Source organism: Aegilops tauschii, chromosome 7, assembly GCF_002575655.3.
Source record: "Aegilops tauschii subsp. strangulata cultivar AL8/78 chromosome 7, Aet v6.0, whole genome shotgun sequence".
Taxonomy (NCBI): domain Eukaryota; kingdom Viridiplantae; phylum Streptophyta; class Magnoliopsida; order Poales; family Poaceae; genus Aegilops; species Aegilops tauschii.
In genome coordinates this window covers 113,806,088-113,816,859 of record NC_053041.3, presented here as the reverse complement: position 1 = coordinate 113,816,859, position 10,772 = coordinate 113,806,088, and the positions used below count along the sequence as shown (strand labels likewise).

The 10,772-nt window shown below is 37.1% G+C and overlaps 1 long non-coding RNA gene across 1 annotated transcript; it reads right to left on the bottom strand.

The window, feature by feature from the left end:
- Positions 1-6,885: 6,885 nt before the first annotated feature.
- Positions 6,886-8,653, bottom strand: LOC120968476 (uncharacterized). Its single transcript, XR_005762993.3, has 3 exons — positions 8,558-8,653; positions 7,498-7,625; positions 6,886-7,035 (listed from the first exon to the last, which is right to left on the bottom strand). It is a non-coding gene; the product is annotated as an uncharacterized lncRNA (long non-coding RNA).
- Positions 8,654-10,772: the final 2,119 nt, after the last annotated feature.

Below are 10,772 nucleotides of genomic sequence, written 5' to 3'. Positions count from 1 at the left end.
TGCAATGGACAAAGAAACTAGGAGATATCCCAGATCATCGACTCCGAGCTGAGTTCTATCACATCCAGCGTGCACTTGCCCAAATCATCATGAAGGAGGTCCTCGAAAAAACAGGGATGTTCTACGAAGAAGGGCAAATGTCGCGGGAAGACGTCCGAACACGCGTAGCCGCTCACTGTCTTGACCTGAAGCCTTTCACTGCGCTTGGGGACTATCTCCCTGATTTGGAGTGATTGACGATATATGACAATGTGTCTGTTTAGTCCATACTTTCTCTATGACGAAACTTTGAGTTATGCACGATGAAACTTTGTGATTTAATTATACCATCCTCCTCAACTAGCGAAGATCACTCTAGTTAGGGCATTTTGGGTACGATGAACTTTGTTATTTATGCTTATGATATGTTGCTTCTATTTTTGCCAACTCTGTCTTTTTTTGTTGCTCAACTATATATGTTGCATATTATTGACTCATGTGACGATACATGTACATAGAACACCGATGGCGAAGAAGTGCTATGCCAGGAGTATACGACGAGTGGCCTGAGTGTCAGGCCTAGGTGTACAGGTTTCCGAGCGACAGCCAGAGAGGGTTCGATAGCAGAGACAAAGCGGAAAATAGTTAGTTTAGTTTCACGCTAGTGCGAGAGAGTGATCCGAATGGACGCTTCAAGAAGTACTACATTATGTATGATGAGACATGTCAGTTAACTTGTATCGCTATATTGTGATTATGATGTGACCACATGAGTTGTGTTGGATGATATGATGAGACTATTATGTGTATGATATGATGAGCATATTGCATGTTTACGATATGATTAGAATACTGTATAAAACCTGTAAAAAAAAACATCGCAAATACGTAAAAAAAATGTGAAAATGTAGGAGTAGCGCTCTTTAGCGCTGGACAGAAAAACGCTACTGCTAAGCCACTGAGCAGTAGCGCTGGTATGGACAGCGCTACTGCTGAGTAGGTATAGCAGTAGCACTAGTCAAAATGGGCTACTGCTAAACTTCAGCTGTAGCGCCGTATCAGTAGTGTGTGACCCGCGCTACTGATAGCCTTAGACCCACGCTACTGCTAGGCTTTTCCCTAGTAGTGCCACTTCACCTCGTAGAGGTTATCAGTTAGGGATAACCTGTAGCATGCAATCACAAGTCATAGGTTCAGTTCCTTCATGATATGCTTAAAATTGAGGTAATATCACCAAGAATCATGTAACTTGCGCATGATATTCAGTTTGGTACTAAAACTTTGAAAATACGGATTTGTGATCATTCAACATGCGTTTTTGTGCAAATCATATCCAGTGGTATGGCCTGCTCACATGGCGCGCCAGCTTGGCGGAGGCCCACTTGTCCGTGGCTATAGTACACACAGCGTTGGGTGACTCTAGCATGCAGCACTTTTTTTGGAAAACCCCCTTGCAATTTATTTAATTGTGCACAAAAGCCTCATCTGTAATGCAAAAAATGGGACAATGAGGTTCAAACCCACGACCTATTACTAAAACAGGTAGCCGTACAACCATCACACCAACACCGATTCACGTTTAACATCTAGAACTAAACTTTATTTAATGATACACAAAAAGGCGATAAATTGGCTCATATGTCTAATGGGTAATTTAGGAGTGGGGCCACTAGTCAGTGGGATAACTAAACAGGTAATTAGGCTAATCTACGCAGGGCCCATCCGTCCATGTGTTATATTGAAAAGTTCGGGCGCATGGATAATTTTGCAGAAAAATAGGGGAACGACCGAATCAATCTCTTGACTTCGAGCGTGTTACTGCACGAGCTAACCACAACACCAAGTAGTACATGTTAGTGCCCACAAAGAGAAATGCTTAATTTTATAATTTTGCCATGACAACTACTTGTACTACTATTTTTCTCTCCCGGACCGAATTTCTGATAACTTATTTAAACTGTTTGTCAAACTAAATATATTTAGACGTTAAGAAAAAATGAAATCAAAATTCATTGCAAAAATTTACGCGAAAAATCTGAAATTATTGAGATATTCTGAAACCCTGATTTTCCAGCCCCTTCCAGAAAAAAAGGGAATAAAAAAAATCTTGCTCGCGGTTGTACGTTATGGGCTAAACATTATATATTTCCCCCTCACAAAAAGAAAACATTATATATTTTGACGCCTTTTTTAGCAAAAGGGGGAAAGATTTTCTGAAAACCCGAAAAAAAGGAATATAGAAAAAGAAGTACATACAATATAAAATCAAGTGTATCTCTAAATAGTCATGAGTATGTAGTCAACGGGAACGTATCCGTTGCACCAAGGCAATTGGTGCTACCGGTGCACCGAACCCCGTTGCATATTGCAAAATGTTCAAAAACATCCGAAAAAAATTAGTGTGTCGACACAACATTAATGTATGTTGTCACAAAAATTCAAATCAAAATTCAAAACAACGTTCAAGATACAAAAATGACAAATTTGACATCAATGTGCTAATGGGCCAAAATTGAAGCCCAACTTGTGTTATGTACTATTCAATGTCAAATTTGTTATTTTGTATTTTGAGTAATGTTTCGAATATTGATTTAAATTTTTTGTGAAAACTTACATTGATGCTGTGTGAATGTAATAATTTTTTTCTGAATTTTTTTAAACATTTTTGAGTGTGCAACGGATGACCGGTGCACCGTCAGCACAAATTGCCCCGGTGCACCAGATACATCCCCTGTAGTCAGTGTAGTGGTTGGCCTGTGCGTGCATTGTATATGAGGTCAGGACCCACACATGTTATTGATGGGCTTCCGTTTAATTAAATACGAGGGTGATTATGCACACAAAAATGCGCACATCGCATAGAGCAGTTTTAGTCACTGGCAGTGGGCCATAGCCACGTTGTCATGTCACATAAGCACGGGATCCGTCTGGATACGAGTGAATTGACTGTATTTGCACGAAAACGCAAGTTAAATAATCATAAATCCGCATTTTTAATGTTTTAGCATCAAACTGAACGTCCAATACAAGTTGTATGACTCCCGGTGATATTATAATATCACTAGTAGTCATACAACTTGCGCTGGATGTTTAATTTGGTGCTAAACTTGTAAAATACGGATTTACGGTCATCTAACTTGTTGATTGGTGCAAATATGGTGCATTCTACTGTATCCAGTGCACATCCTACCTACATGGCATGCCAGCGGCCCACATGTCAGTGTGTAGGGGTAAATATTTCCAGATAACTCCCTATATTTTTTGGTCACGCAAAAAAAGTCGAACAGTGTTATAAGAGAAAAGAAATAAATATCGTTTGGAAAAGCAAGATTCGAACTACATATCTTCAGAAGGCAAACACGCAAGGTAAACCAACAGACCTAGCGCAGTTTGATGTGTCAGAAGAATAACTAGTTTCTATTACATACTCCCAGCGCACCTGGGCCTGACAGCTCAAATGGGCTATGATCAGTAGAGCCCATTTTCCACCTTCGATTTTTTTTAGAAAATCGTATGTAAATTATGATCTCAGTAATGATAGTATATTGATGGAATAAAAAAATTTATATAATTTAAATCCAAATATTTGTAAAATTACAATTCAAAAATATTATGCAAAACTTTAATGCTCATAGATGAGTGCATTTTTAACTTAAAAATAAGGGAGCTGTTAGGTCTCGAACCCACGAGGCTGCGACCAAAAACACTCTATTGTCTATACATACAGAAGATGATTTGTAAATCAAAAAGTTCCATATAAGCTTGAGTATTACATAAAGAATATTTAGTAAAACATAAGTAATAAAATTACATTCAAATATCTGTGTGTTAAAAATATTATACATACAAAAAGTGATTACTAAATAAAAGATTTAAATATAAACCTATGTATTATATTAGACACGACTGAATATTCATATCAACAATTTAAATGTTAAATTATGGATATGTAATTACATGGAACTTGAACTATACAAATGTTCACATAATTATTGAAATGTTTGTAAAACAAAAATAATAATTTGGAATTTTAATTTTACAAACATTTGTGTTATTTGAAATTGTACACACATGTTCGTTATTCATAAATATTTTTTAATATTTAATATTTGTAAAATAATACATGAACAGTTTGAGAGTAAGTTATTTCGTTTGTATAACAATATTTATAACACAAATATTTAAACATTATGTTTCTGACCGAGATCATAACTTACATACTATCTACAAATTTCTAACCACTGTTCAAGAACTCGGCCGAGTTACCATTTAAATGCCCATTTAATCGCTACTCGGTGCCTAACTGAGGCGAATAGCACATACTTGGTTCATTAAATGGTCAAGCCGATTAACTAGCATTTAATCGGTTGTCAGACGATTAACTGGTTGTCAAACTGATTAATCGGTGATGGGTCAGGTAACTGAAGCGGCATCCATTAATCTTTTTATGTGTGGCTGCATATTGCCAAGTTGTGTGGCTGTCATTTTAATTTATCTTATCATGTCTCATGTGTGGCTGCTTGTTGTCACATGTATGGCTGTCATTTACTCATTTATCTTGACAAGTTTAGAGCATATACAAATGCATATCTATCATCAATTCTGTAGGTTTGTTGCCTTCCGGTTTGGATGCATCATGACCAAACCGTCCAGGTAACAATTCTACCTCTTGTCCATGCTTTTTATATGCCTACGACATTATATTTTTGTATAAATGTATAATACGTAGCTGTGAGCATTGGATTATGTGGTACAATACGTGAAAAACTAGTTACATGTTGCCAATATATTCTCATGTGCAGCTGATTAATGATCGACCGATTAATTCAGTTAAATGGCCGATTAACCTATTAATCGCTAATCAGTAGTCGACCGAGCAGTTACCAGTTACCGAATTCCCGAACAATGTTTCTAACAAAATCAAAGATGCAAAATGGGGAACACAGATCATAGGCCATTTGAGCTAACATGCCCACGTATTTTAAGATGAGGATATCTCTACTCCTAATGTCTCAGTTGATAGTCTCCGCGGTTAATTTTCGTCCCACTTACCATGGTTTTTTTCGTCCCTCCTCCCACCTCACTGTTAGCCGCGTCAAACCAAAAAAACACGTCGCGATGCCCCCACACAGTCCAGGGCCGCACCTCCCATCGCACCCATCTACAAGCGAAGGAAAAAAAAGCTACGAAAATTAACCAGCGAAAAAAACCTAAACCTACGAAAATATCTCTGGAGGTAAAGTTTGGAAAGAAGACATAGATTAGGAAATACTAGTAGACTGCCCGTGTGTTGCCACGGGCATGTCAACTTTAACATGGATTGAAAAAATAGCCAATAAAAAAAATTAAAATCCACTTCACTTGCAATATATTTTGATAAATTTTTTGAAACATTGCACTTCATTACAAATGATAATAACACTTGAATGCTTTTATTATTTATGCTTAAGATTCGATCATCTCACGAAAGCATGTGTATTGTTATTATTCATTAATTAAAGACAAACACATGGAGCACTGTGTTCCCTTTAAACAAATCTGCAAACCCCCAAACCTAGAACTTAAGTGGGGACGTGTCCTGACAGCACATCATGCCAGACCAGAACTTTCAACTCTCATTGTGCGGCAATATAAAATGTCCGGAAAAAATATAGCTCTCTGAAATAATGCAAGGCAGCCCCAAGATATCGAGGTTCTAAATTGCTAGGAGCTTAAATGCTTAATAATACAATCATGTTTCTCCACTTTGAGCCAGTCCAACGTGGACTACTTCATTAATACCTACCATCATTCCAAATAACCTGCAAAACCAGAGGTAAAAGACTATACAAATAAAAGTTTCAGTTGAGTTGAAAGGCTCAAACTAAAAGCCAACAAATATATGCAGGGTTATTTCATACTGCTATTTTATTCAGCACCAATAACCTCCTTGTCAGCATCATAATATATCATCCAAAATCATATTACCAATTTCGGTGCAACTTTATACTACTTACAAATATAAAGAATAATATTAACTAAAAAAACATTGGATTGTAATAGATGTGAAAAATACTTCTATGTTTCAAGGAACCATATGGTGTGAGTATCGTCTGAAAGCTTTTAGGAGAAATAAGGATAGAGAGCTGTTTTGTTCAACGAAACAGATTGGCTCTCCTTACACTAAGTCTAAGTTCATCATCATTCATCATTGTTACATGTATAAATCAGGATAACACACAATGAATAAGAGGAATAAGGATAGAAAGTTGTTAACTTCATCACAATGTTCATTTGCTTATACTTGAAGAAATAAGACAACATCTCCAGTGAAAAAATTATTTTTATTGACAAACGAATTCCCTCCATTTGTTAAAAAGATGCCTATTTGGTTCACCTGGAAGGCAAAGGAGAATTTCATAACATGTCTATGGTACCTTGCTAGAAGGAAAAAGATAACGGGTATACTTGGCTCAAAATCAGAATGGATGATAGAATTACATAGAGTTGTTTGTCCTTTTCGAAGATACAACTTTTGTAAGGAACTGTGTCAACGAATTCGCACAGAAAATATATCATCTGATTCCGGTAATGTAATAGAGCACACTAAATCGTATTTATGAACGCGTAGGAATATGGACTCTTTAGAAGAAATGGACAGAGCAAATGAGCATGGTCCAATGCAGGTTGTACAGGTTCTATCGTACACATGTTTTTATACAAAATTTATTAGAAACACGGGAACAAAATATGTTTGAGTAGGTAACAAAATTTGTTTTAGAAGATGATGACTTCCTAATATTGAAGCATGTAACTGAACTCTACTGGTTTTGGGGAGTTGAAACGGAGGTACAAGACAAGAATGAAGAAATAGGTTTTATTTCTGTTACTCACAGACTACATGTACAACATTGGGAAGCTCCTTGTGAATCAAGCTTACAAGTGAGCACTGAAAAATCATACTCTCTTCTTGCTAGCCGGTAGTGAGAACACCTTTGCAGCAATTAGTATTGAAATGTTCTCCTTGATAGGTTCATGAAGAATGCCAGCAATGAAAATCTCATCCAGTATTTAGACCTGAATATTTCACCATTGGTACCCATGGGATTAGTCAGTACTAAAAAGAATCGTAGCTCTTGCAAGAAATTTCATATAACTCGACTACTGGTTCTTCGGTGTCAACATTTCAGCATATATGTGAATATAAAATCGACCTCACATACCATGGTTATTAGGAAAAACACTCATCATGCATTTTATAATCAATAGAGGCTATCTTTACCAAAGTTGTATTATCATCGTTGTAATATCCCAGATTTTCATTTGAATGTTCAAACTATTACTACAATAAAGATAACACAGAAAACCAATAGCCAAATACTTTTTAAAATGTGTTTTATAACACAAAAAAACAATAAAACACAATTTTAACAGTAGCATAAACATATTGCGCCATGAAGCAAATATAATCAGTGCATGCACATCAATTTCTTTTCTCTAGCAAAAACTACGGGTTTTTTTTGGCAAAAACAACCATACCTCCATTTATTTTGTGGCGCTTTTCCTTCTTCTTTTTATGCCTTCTTTACAGTTTCCCCTCAACTTTAATGAATTGGCAGAGCTCTTGCCTTACCCGTAAAAAAATGGGCACCATATGGAGAGCTAAACTGCACAACACTAATATATGCGAGTCTCTCGAAGATATCAAGTACAAGCAAAAGTATCAAAAGCTTTCAAGTTTGCTAGAAAATTGATAGCATTAAATGGAAGTTCACCTAGATGGCTAGATCCATGTTAACTTTTGAAATTGTTAATATTGAATGTAAAAGGTCCAAGAATATACACAGCTGGGCACTGTCACGCATTGTCATTAGCTAAAAGACCGAAAAGATAAACATCGTAGGAAGAAACATTGATGCAATCCTCGAAAATTGGTTAACACCAAATTTCAACGGATGCATGCTTGACAAGGAGACACCGCCATTCGAATATGTTGGCAATTAAAAAACAAAACCGTATAGTGGGAAGAATTGATCAGGCTAAGGCAGAAGGATGCACATGCTGCTCAGGGATAAGTGATTCAGAAAAAACAATCCTCATCGAGGATCTTGCATAGTCTTGCATACATAACTGGATCACCTCTACTATTAAAGGCGATAATTTTTTTTCTATGACAACAAATTCAAATCTAGCCTGAGAGGACAGAGCACACACTAGTGAAAACAAAGATTAAGAACACAAATACTCAAATAAAATAAACCAAAGCACGAATAGGTTGGTGATGGCCTGCTCGGCTTGGCCCATCTATTCACACCAGAAATTATTAACATAGTTAGAACCAGAAAGTAAATTTGTTTTACTTAGACTAAAAAAATGTTATAGTTCCGCAGATCTTAAGCACCTAGTTTTACGACAACCACCTCCTATAAAATTCTTTGCTGCAAGTTCACAATGACATGGCCCAACTAAAGCTCCTTCTTGTTCTTGTTCTATTTCTTATCTAGCAAACTACCTCATATCTCCCAAATACTAACTACCATCTACAAACATATGCATAACAAATTATCACCACATCACACGGGCAGAAGAAAACACATACCTTAGTCCTAGTCGGTGAAGATGTTAGATCTTTGCACGAGTGCCCACGTACCTTGGTGTAGAGCGGACATTGTCATACTTGGAAGTGCTGCTTGGACGGTGTGCTCCCATCAGCCCACATAGCAGGGGCCACTGCTTGCGCCGCGCTCTCGGACACTGCTCTGCCACTGCCGAAACCACCAGCCACAAGCCGCAAGCAGCCGACCAAGATGCTGAATCTTTCCATTAGTGCTGCGTTCTGGTGTGCAGTTCATCTAGTAAATTAAAGACATGGTATAAATTATCATTGAGCAATGTGTGGGCAAGAAACATCAGTTCGTGTACTTGCAATGAAGATTCTGAATTTACAAACTATCTTGCTACTTCACACTCACGACTGGCTTATCTTATTCTTATCACTCATTACTCCTGAATAATATATTGGCAGAAAACATTGAAATAGAAAGTCATTTGATCAGTAGATAGAAGCAGGAGCACATCTGTAAAAACACCTCTAAAGCATGTTCGTTTGAAATAAGGAACAGCCTTAATACAAACGATGCAAACCTTAAGGCCCGTTTTCTTACAATATTGTCTCGATCGACCCCAAATTATACAAAGTGCACCAATGCAATTTTCCTAGCTATTTCACGACATAAAGAGTTCCAGAACAACAATAGCAAAGCTACTGAACTCTTGCCCCAGTTTTGGTCCATAGGTTCCAGTCTGCCCGAGATCTCTTCTACGTAAAAATTATCCTAATGGCCCCTCCTCCCGTTTCTGTCAAACAAATTCTCATTAAAATTTCTCAAACTCTAGAAGGAATCCATAAACCTGCAAATAAGTGTTCATAAGAACCACACCCCAAGGCATACACATGGAAGAAAACAATGAACATTCTATTAATTCAGTTAATGGGCAGTGTGCATAGGGCATCATATTGACTATATGATGTTGTGTCAGATGATGTATCACAAAGCTTGGCAATACGATCAATGGCAGCATACTGATGCCGATGCTGCATTTTCATAAAGTTGTCTAGTCTAAACGAACAAGCATACCATGTTGAAATTTTTAGTGACACGATGATGTGAAACTGAATTGAAAACAGAATTCTAGTACTAAACATAAATTTTAAAATACGTCTACTGAAAGATGAGCAACATCAGATCAATTATCTAAATTGTGATCAAACACTGAAGAGATATATGATATATGATATGATAACAACACTAAGAATGTGAATGTTGTGATGAACTTCAATGTGATTATGCAGTACCTACTGAAGAGCACCTTTGTGACATGGAAGTAACTACCATATAAATGTGGCCATCCTTTTTCTCTGAGCAGATCCAAATCAAGCAAAGATATCTGAAAACCACTTGTGTATCTGTAGGCATATTTGTAATCGACATATTTATTGTAACTTGATTCTTCACTTTTGATTCTCTTGAATCCATCAGAATGGTCTTCTTGGTGCAGACTTCGTCCTTCATCAACTAAAAACCTGACCAAAAAGATGAATCAGCTTGTACACAAATCGTTACATCACTGACAAATTTCCAAGATGAATATATACTCCCGCTGTGAAGAGTTAGAACATATCCAGTTAATCCTAACTGAGAAGAGTTAGAACATATCCAAACTTCCTAGAGAGACATGTATTTCTAGGAAGCTTAGGCCGGGTTACAATTATGTACATATGTAATATCTCACGAAAATCGAATGAAACAGTCGGGCTGTGTCAGTCAGTTATTCTTGCTCAACCCCTAGGTAGGTGTTTCTCTTTCTAATTTGCTTATGATTTGATAATTCGTGTCTCTTCTGAAGGTTGTAGGAACTCCCAGTTACATGTGCCCTGAACTTATTGCTGATATTCTGTATGGCTCCAAGTCTGACATATGTTTGCTAGCTAGGCAAGCATTCCTATCTAACATTCAGTTGCATGTCTTGCTCGCTTGTTCTCTTGGCTAAAAATCTGCAATTTTCAGGCTGCTTCATCTATGGGATGACTTCGCTGAAGCATGCATTCAAAGTATTTGGAAGTAGCTATGTTGACATGCTCTTTAAGTTAGAGCTCCTTCTTTCCAGCAAAAATATAAAAGAAAAAAATACAGCTCCTTTCATCAAAAGTTGCATCTTAGATGATGTTTTTTCCTAACAGAATATGTAGACACTGGTAAACAAGATAAACGAGTCTATTGCCGCTCCTCACGCCACCCACCGGCCACCACCTC